The sequence below is a fragment of the Athene noctua genome, chromosome 18, assembly GCF_965140245.1.
Source record: "Athene noctua chromosome 18, bAthNoc1.hap1.1, whole genome shotgun sequence".
Taxonomy (NCBI): domain Eukaryota; kingdom Metazoa; phylum Chordata; class Aves; order Strigiformes; family Strigidae; genus Athene; species Athene noctua.
Window position 1 is genome coordinate 3,223,140 of NC_134054.1, and position 11,344 is coordinate 3,234,483.

Below are 11,344 nucleotides of genomic sequence, written 5' to 3' on the forward strand. Positions count from 1 at the left end.
GCTCTGCCACCCGGCACAAACAGCAGAAGCCTTTCAGTCCTGTGCGCCAAAACACCCAGGGCCTTGGGGTGCAATTACGGCCAGGGGGATTAGCACATTGTGTGCAGTGTGTGCAGCCTTAATGGCTGGCACGGAAGCGTTTGCACTTCCGTTTGCTCATTCATTTGGCTATTAAATATCTGAGCTGATGTAGCAACTGGTGCTGGCAGAAACACAATGGCTCTTGTAACGCCACGTGTTGAGGCCAGTTATTAACCTCAGGCCAGATCCTGAAGCCCAAAGCCCAGCCACATCCCAAAGGAAAGGAGCAGGAGCTGCCTTGCACCTCAGCCGCTCAGCACAGAGCCTGGGCAGCACAGTGTGACCACCCTGGGGGGCTTTGCTTGGTCGTGGGGGCTCCACATTGTGGTTTTCCAGCTTGTGTGCTGAGCCCCGACTAAGCCCAACTAAGCTGAGCAGCATTACAGAATCACAGAATCATTCAGGTTGGAAAAGACCCTCGGGATCATCAAGTCCAACCATCAGCCCGACTCTGCAAAGTTCTCCCCTACCCCACATCCCCCCACAGCTCATACAAACAACCCTTAAACACACCCAGGGATGGGAACTCCCCCCCTCCCTGGGCAGCCTGTTCCAATGTCTGACCACTCTTTCTGTGAAAAATTTGCTCCTAATGTCCAGTCTAAAACCTCCCCTGTTGCAGTTTAAAGCCGTTCCCTCTTGTTCTGTCACTAATTCCCTGCAAGAAGAGACCAGCACCATCCTCTCTACAATGTCCTTTCAGGGAGCTGTAGAGTGATGAGGTCTCCCCTCAGCCTTCTCCTCCTCAAGCTAAACAGTCCCAGCTCCTTCAATTGCTCCTCACAGGATTTGTTCTCCAGGCCCTCCACCAGCTTCATTGCCCTCCTCTGCACAAAGAGGACCTCCCATGAGCTTCAGCACTGGTACACATGGTCACCCTGGGTCCTGCTGGGGTTGGCACCTTGTACCTGGCAAAGGGGACATGGATTTCCCTTCTGAGGAGCAGGTAAGGAACACAAGTGGTTTTCTTCTCCTCCTACAGGAAGATTAAAGATGCTTTTAAAAACTTTGGATCAGTGTTCAGAAGGCACAAAAAAGCTTACTGCTTCATTCTTGTCTCTCATCGTGGTGCTCTTCATCCATTCAGGGTGTGAGCAAGTGAGGGCATCAGTTCGTATCAACAGCTCAGTGTTGCACAGTTACTTCGTCTCAGGGACACATTTTTGAAAGCGTCAGAGCAAGATGGCTTTTGGAGTAGAAACAATGCCAAAGTGTGAATCCCTTCTGGAAAGGGTCCAAAGGGGAACTGCCACAGATGCACACCTGAGCTGATGTCTCCTTGCCACCGAACTGTCTGGTTTGGGTTCAGGGAAGGTTCAGATTAGATATTAGGCAGCATTTCTGTGCAGAAGGGGCTGTTGGGCGTTGGAATGGGCTGCCCAGGGCAGGGGGGGGAGTCCCCATCCCTGGAGGGGTTGGAGAGTCGGGTTGACCCAGCGCTGAGGGATCTGGTGGAGTTGGGAACGGTCAGGGTGAGGTTCGTGGTTGGACTGGAGGAGCTTCAAGGGCTTGTCCAACCGGGATGATTCTGTGATCCTGTGACCCTGATGAAGAAGACGCTGGACCCTCTCACGCCGGCTCTCAGCCGTGGTTACAAACGTGCCCCACACCTCGGCCCGTGGGGACGGGAGCTGCTGGGCAGGACCTGGCAGCTGCGGTTAGTCCCTCCACCAGGGTCCCTTTCGCAGCACCGCTCTGGCCTCGAACGGGCTCTTCTGACCCTTTTTTTGGCCTTAATTCAGCCAACCCGGGCCTCTCCGGTGCGGCAGGGGAGCCGGGGGGAAGCGGGGGGGCCCCGGCCCCGATCGCGGCCCGCGGCCGCCGCCCGGTGGCTGCAGGCGGGAGGGCGGGACACGGACCGAAGCCCTGCAGGCCCCCCCCCGCTCCGGAGCACCCCGACAGCCCGGCGTCCACCCGCTCTCCCCTGGGGGGACTGAGGCTTTTAAGGCCCATGGGCGGGGTGTCCCACTGGGTGACAGTAGGGACGGGGCTGAAGTGATGTCCTGTCCCCGCGGGCGGTTGGTGGGCGATGGGATGCAGCTCCCAGCCTTTGCGTGGGTTAAAACACAAAAAATGACTAATAAAACTGCAGGTAGCTCCGGAGCTCTCCAGTTCTGTCTCCTCCTTGGGGTGTGCCCCCTCACCAACGCTAGACTGGGCTGGGCTTTGTTTAGCCGAGCCTTGAAAACCTCCAGGTGAGGGTAGTCCCCAACAACCCTCTCCTAGTGAAAAAGCCTTTCCTAAACACTAGCCCAAACGTCCCAGGCCTCAATCTGCCCCTCATTAATCAAATGGCCACAGCGACCGTGTCTAAGCCCCAGCCAAGGAGCCCAGCTCCACGAGGGATGTGGGGACCACTAGCGCTTGGGCTGGAGGTACATCATCACCCACATCGGGGGCTCCTTTCCCCACACACGGCCCTTCCAGCTCACAAGACGACAGAAGACATTAAGGCAGGACAGGACATTTCTGCCTGATCAGCTCTAAGCACACTTGGAGCTAAATGAGACTCAAAAATTTCAGTGCACCCTGGGGCTAGAGCCCAATTAAAATCAAGGCAGCCCATAAAACAGCTAGCTGAACAAAACAGCATCACTGTGGTATGAAGTGGCAGAGGGGTGAAAAAAATATTAGGGAAGTTTCTTTAATGTGTGTTGTGTCATAAAAGCAATTGTTTAAATGGCTTTTCTAGTGCTCTCAGCAGTAAATACTTCTGAAAAATGTGCTGAGCAAATCTCATCTTCCTCTTTCATTTACTGCCTTGTAAATTGAAAAATTATGGCAGAAATAAAATTCCTCAGTGCCTGGGAGCAGCTGTTTGGTTTGCAGCCCCCCGTCCCCGCTCAGCCTGTGGTGGCTCCCAGCTGCAGCCGGGTCCTGGAGCCCTCCCGAGCGCTGGAGGGGGGACAATGGGGGTCCCCGAGCCCACCTAGTGCCACTGGCCCATCTCCCAGGACATGTGCCCTCAGGGGCTCAGGGGGATATGGTCCCTGTGCGGGACAGAGCTCTAAAACTGTGGCAGGCAGGAGCAGGGCTCCCTTCCAGGGCGCACTGGTCACCATCAGGAAGGTCTCTTTCTTCTGGCACCAATGCGGTCTTTGCGCATATAGATAAGGCAGGTGCCAACAGGCTGACTGCACCTGGGACATCCAACCGTCACTACATGCCAGCTAATTAGTTAATGCTGGCTTGACTTCTTTGGTCAATGTTGTATTAATTCATGCGGGGAAGATTTCCTTCAGACTGGAGTGGCTGACAAGGAGCAAGAGCTTTAGTCTGTCAAAATGAACGTGTCAGGTCATCCCAGAGCGACTCAGCCAGGGAGAGCTCAGCTGCAGACACGTGAAGATGAACCGAGTGGAAGTGAGTGTGGTTCTTGCAGAGACTCAGGCTCTCAGGGAGCATCTCAAAGTCAGCTAAAGATGCTCCAGTCCCTTCTCAGCCTCTTGGCTGGAATCTGTTAATGAACAAGGAAGACATCCAAAGGAAATCCAGCATTTGTGACTGTAAGTCCATGTCAAGGGCCAATACCTTGCTGAGAGCATCAGACATCCTCATGACAAACTCAGGTCAATTAGCAAAGCAGCAAAGTTTGTTAGCAACACGCAATTAATTATCCCACACAATCTGTGTGGAGGAAGCAGTGTGGGCAAGTGACCCTGGCACTGTAAATCAAACAGCCCTTATACCAATCATCATCTTCATTTTATTTTCTGTCCTGCCTGCTTAGTCTGCTTTTATTAACTAAATAAGATGAACCACATCCATGTTCCCTTTATTGCTGCCATTCAGCAAGAACTTAGCAGGGTGACAATTTTTTTTCTATTGTTTTTATGTTTTTAGGTGACACAAATAATGTCAGATTATCTGTCCTGTTGGGAGGGCTCCAAAGTCACCCACTTCAGCCCTGTTTAGCAGAAATCATCACACATGATTTGAGCAGGTTTTATCACTACTTTCTAATCAGGTTAATTAAAACAAATCTTGTAACAACACCACCTGGGCTTTGAATAAAACCATCTACTCCAGACCCCCCATGACAAACTCTCCCAAGGTGCTGAGGGCTGGATTTTCCCCAGATGGTTTAGAGCTGGAATATGGTTAGTGAATGTATATTTATACCCTTTCAGGACTTGACTGGAGCAGTCTCAGCCTGCTTTCAGAGTCTAGCAACACTATATTTTTGCATCCCATTACCCATCCCCTGAGCCCTCCTGTCCCTCCAGTGTCCTCATTCTCCAGCATGCCCTCAAACCTCTCCCTCCCATCTCTGCCCCCTGGCTCTGACCCTGCAGCCCTCCTATTCTCACTTGGTCAACTTTTTCCCCTGTAATTATTTAACATGATTATTGATGCTTCCCTGAACACAGACTCTTTGTGTGGTGATTTATGGAGTGCTTCCTCTGCCGCAGCTCCCCTCTGCCCTCGTGGGGACGGGCTGATCAGGGCTGCGGTCAGGAGATGCCCCTTTAGCCCAGGTGCTGAGCACTGGGTCAGTGTGTGCAGGCACTGAAGTGCCTTGGAGTCAGGAGGTGCCTGAGATGCTGCAGAGACACCCAGGAGTGTTTAGTGGGTCTAACCCTGATTTCAGCCAAGGATGATCTGTGCTGGGGCTGAAGGTGTACAGCTCTGGGGATGCTCCTGCAGGGTCTGTCCCTGGTGTGGTTTCACACCCCTTAGCCCTTACTGTGCCAAGGAGGTTCTGCCCTGTCCCTGCAGCGGGATGATGAAAGGGCAGCTGCAGCTGCCCAAAGATGCAGGAAGATGCTCAGAGCTGGGCTGGAAGCTGGAAGAGCTCTGGCTCTGCCTCATCCACAAGGTAGGAGGGAGCGGGTCAGTGGTTGCAGCCCAGGACCTGGTCCTCTCACTTTCCTCCTTGCCTGCTGAGGGGCCACCCTGCTCTGTGCCCCCCAGCTCCTGGCTGTTCACTTGGGTTTACATTCTCCCTAAGCCTCCCAGCATTAACAAATCACTTCTCCCCAGACTGATGAAAGGATAAAAGCATCGAGTTGTCCCTGGTTTATTCCCTTCCTGGGGGATAATTCAACATCTTTTAACTTTCCCCAAAGGGTGTGCTTTCCTGGGGGAATCTTTGTCTAGCACTTTGCAGGGTGGTTTTATTGCCCCTCGGCAGGCACTGGGTGGGGAGAGGCTTTATTTTAAAGTGCTTTAACTGCTTCAGTTCAGTCTTTGTCAGCTGTGTTTCCTTTCATATGTACTTTTTTGGTTTTCATTTCCCAGGGCTCCCTCTTATCTCTGCCTTTGGAGACAGACCTTGTAAAAAACCCAAAAAAATCAAAACCCAAAGCACTCTCTCTGGGATGCTTTCAAGAGAAAGGCCCCTTCCCCCTTTCAAACCTCTTTTGAGAAAAATAGATCCCAACCCTGCGTACTCCACAGCCTACAGGAAAGTCTTTGAAGTAAATTAAACCAAATTAGTGTCTATGATATAGATGAGCAGAGGAGCTCCCTGCTGTGTCACTGGCCTGGCCCTTTGCGTAATCTTTAACCCCTCTCCCTTGCTCCACACTCGCCTCTAATTGACCGTGAAGCACCCGGGGGTGATTTGGAGGCGATCCCATCTGCCCTGGTGCAGGGCAGGATTTCCTACCGCCCACACCAAGGGGATGGGGAGTATTTAATAGGCCTGGGAGTAAGCTAGGATAATGAATTATTTTCCACATCCCTTTCCTTGTGTTCTGTATCTAATTTTTTTTTTCTTCTCCCTTAATGAGAGACCCCCCTGAGCCCAGGGGCACCCCAGCATTGCCCTGGTGCCCCCCGGCTGTGCCGGTGGAGGTGGAGCTGCACCTGACCCCTTTGCAGCTGAGGGGCAGGAGGTTCCCCAGCCCCACGGTTAAAGCTCTGCAGAGTGTGCTTGCCCCAAGCCCCATACGGTCCTTGGTCTGCCTGACCCCGGACTGGAGGGACCAACTGAATTTGGCCATGAACTGGGATGAGGTATGCTGGGTGTGCTGGTGCTTAACTCAGCCAAGAAAGGTGGTGGGGTTTTTCGTGTGAGTAAGGGGGAAATGAGTGTTGGGGGGATTTGAGCATCCTTTGGTCCCTGTGTTGTGTTAGGAAAGCTGCATGTGGCCTTGCAGGCTGAGAGCTGGGCAGGCTCACAGCAAGGCAATTGAGAGATACCTATGTCAAGGGACAATTGCATATGCAAATTACATGCATGCACATGCAAGGAAAACATCACATATGCAAATAACACACCCGTGTCAGGAGGTAACCATATATTTGATTTATCCTTCAGCAGCTGAAGAGGCCGGTGCTTTGGTGCTTGACCTGGGAGAGTTGTGCTGTGGGCTGGCTCCAGTCACCATGGGGAGCCCTACCCAGCCTCCACGTGCGGGTCCCCAAAGGCACCATCCTCCTGGAGGTCCCCAGTCCCATCCCCCAGCCCTGGCTCGATGCCTTGGGCACTGGGATGGGTCTCTAAGGCTGATCTGAGGCCTGGGCGTCTGCTGGGCATGGTCTGTCAGCTGCTTTTCTGGGGACATTCCGTGCCCTGTGAAGGATGGTGCAGGACTGGTCCCTCCCAGGGGAGAGCAGGGAGCAAGAGCCAGGGCTGAGCTCTGCCTGGGTGCTGCTGGCAGGTTTAGTTCATGGTCCTTTGGGCAGGATCTGTGCCAGAGAGGAGTTTGCATTGGATGCTTCCCACACCTGCCCCTAAGGCCTGGTTGGATGCCCCTGAGGCACTGACAATATTTTGGGGTTCACTAGAAAAAACTGCAGCAGGATCACTCACCCCTTTTCCTGAGAGGTCTCAGAGCAAACCTTGGGGACCTCCTTGGGACAACTGTCACTGTGCTGAAATGTCTTCATGCAGTGGCAGTAGTCTCCAAAGAGCTTTGAGCTCAGATGGTGGCACCAGCTGTTTCTTCTGGCAGGGAGTGACCAGAAGTGTCTGGACATGGCCAGTGAAGGGATGGGAACACAAGCATGAAATTTTCTGTTAATACCAAAGGGCTGCATGATTGAATGTCCTGATCTAGGAGAGGATGCTCTGCAGTCCTGCAGCAGCCTGGAAGCATCACCTCTGGGGCTGCTCTTGCCCAGCACCATACGTGGTAATTATTTCGGTCCCTGCGAGCATTCATGTGGACAGAGGTTTCAGAAGGGTCTGCATATTTTATAAGCGTGGCTATAAATAAATCACAGCCAAATTAAATCACGAAGCAAAAATAAAACCCCATGAAGCTGACAGGCAAACAAAAAAAAAAAATCCCTGATCCCTGGAAATGTGCAGGAGAGGGCAGTAGGATCCTACAGCACTTGCAGCAGGCTGTTGTGTTCAGGGTCTTAGGGAGCTCCTGTGCCAAAAGAGCTCATCTTGGAGTGGCACCGAGCATCCACACGGTCTTGTGGATTGGTTTGACAAAGTCAACCTAAAAACAGCGCTGTGCGCTGAATCTCTGTGAGGTCTGCCTCTGTTCCCTCACTTGCAAAGCAGAGGTAGGAGCAGTGTGTACCTGCCAGCACCGTGGGAGGCTGGGCTGGTCGCCGGGGACCCCTGTGTGGGGGAGGCAGAGGGTGCCATGGGCCTGACCCGGGCTCCAGCACAATGCAGAGGCACCAAGGTGTGAGCCACCCATTGCGCTGAACCATCACTGCACTAAACAGTCACCCACAGCATCCTCCTCCTCTGGGCTGGCTGAATAAAGCCAGACCCAAGCATTTGGTTTTGCTTATTGTGTGTAAGGATTCACAGGCAGGACCAATTTTACTTTAAAGCATCAACTTTCTGGGTTTAGGCTGCAGATACACTTCAACACAGACCGGCTCAGACTGGTGTTTAGCAGTGGTCAGCACAGTGTGTGGGATCGTTTTTTGGGATGAATTTGCCCGTTTTCAGAGTGGATTCATGCCCTCCCGAAGCCTGGTGCTGTCAGCCCTTGCTGGGACTCTGTGGGGGACTTGCACAGATGATTTCCTCCAGCCTTGGACTTCTCTGACTAATGCCTGGAAAAATCAAATAGTCCCACAATGGGTCTTAATTCAGGGCAAAAGGAAGAGCCAATAAATCTCTATGAATGTAAACGATGTCATCTTTAAACGAGGCTGTGTAGTGGGTGAAGCTATTACGGGGAGGGCAGGCGGCTTCACGCTGTAAGGTCAGACTGGGTTATCTGATGCCCTCCGGGGCTGGGGAGCAGTCTGAGCAAGTTAATATCCCCTGCCCTTTCCCACCAGCCTTGTAACATCAGGCATGGCGTGAGACCTCCCCTGAATGGAAAACCTGCGTTGGTACCTAGGAAAATTCAAGGAGGGGCTTTCTAGCTGTGGATCAGAGCAACTAAAGGAAGTTCTTGTTGCTGAGTGTGGTAGGAGGAATTATTTGCTGTTATGTTTTAAGTGGTCTTACTGAATCCTTCAACTGTTCAGAGAAAAAAAAGAGATGAGGGGAGAAAGCAAAGGGCAAGAACAAGAAAGACTGGCATCTCCATGTGGTTTTGCAGGGTTTCCTGATGTGCTGGGGTGACCAGTTATTCATGCCATGTTTTCAGCGGGCAGTGCCGATGATGGCTGAGCGTCCTGCTCATGCTTCTGAAGCACTCCCTGTGCTTCCCATACCTCCTCCATCTGTGTCTTCCAGCCCAAACCACTCTCAAACCTACCTCTTAGCACCAAGACAAATAGATTCAACTCTCTTCGTCTGTCAGTATCTGTGATGAGCAACCAGAGCCCACCTAGCACAGGTCCAGGTTCAGCCAGAGCTTCACCCTACCAGAACAGCAAGATTCTTCTGCTGCATCCCAGATGGGGGTCTTATCTATGCATTTACCTGAATTTCTGAAAATATTAGCACAGATTCAGTATTTCCTCCCCTTCTGAGAGGCCAAAATCTGGGATTACTGAACTGCCGGAGGCTGTACTAGCAGCAAATGGAGTTGGACTGGCCCAAGGGCAGTGCTGCATGAACCTCTGCCCTCCTCTCCCGTGCAGTGAGGGTATGCTGGGATTTGGAGACTCGGGTACCGTTGGGGGGATATCAGAGAGTGCTCTGCCCCTGGACCAACAAAATCTTAATGTATGGCTGTCATTGCAAAAAGCAGAGTGACAGCAATTGCTGCAGAGCTGGTTTTACCCAGTGCTGTCCATGCATTTGGATCCTGGATGCTGCTCTCTCCTAACAGCCCCCGAGTGTTCTGCCTTTAGCCCTGGAGCTGCTGAACCTCCCAGGTGAGTAGAGGCGGTGAGCACTGTGACTGTGGCTGGGGGTTTAGGAGGTCCAGGCCTGGATCTTGGCCTCCTGGCTGCTGTACCCTGTGGTGTCACTTGGTTTCCCCAGCCCAGCGCTGCCTGGCCAGGCAGGGCTGTCCTCAGCTCTGCATGGCCCTGTTGAAACGCTGTGGCTGTGGCCAGGGAGGCCGGTGGCAGGACAGAGCATCTGGCGAGCAGGTACCACAGTGTGGCACTTCCCACCCGTGGAAACTGGGTGAGGAAGCATGTTGGTGATGATGGCAAACTGTCGCAGAGCAGAGAATTCTGTGGGACTGATCCTCTCCCTCATCTTCTTGCTTCACCCCCTGCCCACCCCACCTATTATTTATAATAAGACTGTAGCCCATAAAACAAAGGATAAGTGACTTGCCCAGGGTCGCACCAGTTCCCTGTTAAACAGCTGTTTGGAGGATCCCAGCACCCTCAGTCAGCATCCCAGGGAGTGGGATCCCCCGCTGCCTCCTGGGGATGGCCAACACACCCTAAAACTTGAAAAGGGCAGCTGAGGTGGTGGGGAGAAAGGCTGAGGAAGGGTGGGGAACCCCGAGCGCTTAAATATTCTAATCATTCTATCTTCTGGGAGATAATACTTTTAATTTTCGTCACACAAAGAATATGTCCTGAACCAGAAGGGGTTTGCCTAATTCATCATGCTTGCTTTCCACACAATACCAGGGCTGACAAGCATAACATTTTAAAATGAGAGAAGTGGACATAATTAATGCTCATGAATTGCAAACGCTTCTTTATTAAAGGGCTTTTGCTTGCCCCTGGACCATCTGCTTCATATCACTGGGCTGGGGTCCTGAGGCTATAATAACTTGCAGCTTTAATAATTTTACCTCTTAATTAAAGCTCATCTCAAAGTGCAGGGGCACAGACACATTCTCAACCCAGATTTGATTTTTAACGGAGGAAACCTTGAGGGATGGGTAATAGAATTTGCATCCGTTCCTTTGAAGCATCTCTCCAACAAGACTGAGTGAACCTGCTGCCCGGAGAGGACCATGGGGCTAGTGTCCTCCAAGATGTGGGCTTTCTCGGAACTGGAGGTCTGATTCTGGACCTCTGCTCCTCCCGTGATGGCCATGCACCCCGTGAATGGGGTGTAGAGCAAAGGGGTTGCTGATCACCCAGCCATCAAGGGATGTGAAGCCCTGGGTGGTGGGGCTGGTGTGGGGTGGGAGATCTCCAGGGAGCAGCCCTGGATCCTGCAGAGCTTCGGGGAGGCCAGGCTAAGGCATTAGACAAGCTCCTGCCTAAGCAATAGGAGGGCTGATGGCATTTTTACCCTACAAGGGGATCCTGAGCCCATGTGCTTTGGTGTTGAGTCGGATAAAGCCCAGGGCTGTGAAGGGAACACGGTCCCAGGCTTCGCCTGGTGCCGTTGGAGCCTTAGGGCACCCCATGCAGTGGAGTCCAAACTTTTCCAAGGGTTGAAGCAAGGCTGACACCATCCGCATCTGCTCTCCCCACAGATTTGGGTGACCTTTTGGGGGGCTGCACTCCATTTAGATGGGATGAGTTGACAGTGCGTGAAATATGGTGGATTAATTCACACTTCATTGTTGCTAGACATGAGGCCAAAGGCCGAGGTCCATTAAGAAAACTAGGTATGAAATAATGCCCTGTAATTCAGGCATTGCAGGCTTTCTTATGGACAGAACATTTTATTCTAAAATGTTGTTTTAATTATTTATGTGTTAATTGATTGCTATAGACCTTGATTCATCGAAGGTGCATTAATGAGGAAGAGTTTGGTTTTTGAATGACACTTTGTCCAAATTGAAAAATCAATAAATAAGCTAAATCAAGACATCTCTCTCAATCTTTTTTTTTTTTTTTTTTTCTTTTCCTAGTGGCTGAAATGCTCTTAGTAAGCCAGAGACAAGTCTATCAGCGTGATCTGCTTAACTGCATCAGCCTTGGAAAGACAGTGGCCATGCTCAAGGTGGGGGAGATGAAAACACTGTGTCGGGTAGCAGGGAAAATGCAAAGTGACTGCAAACTGGTGTTGCATAGCCTC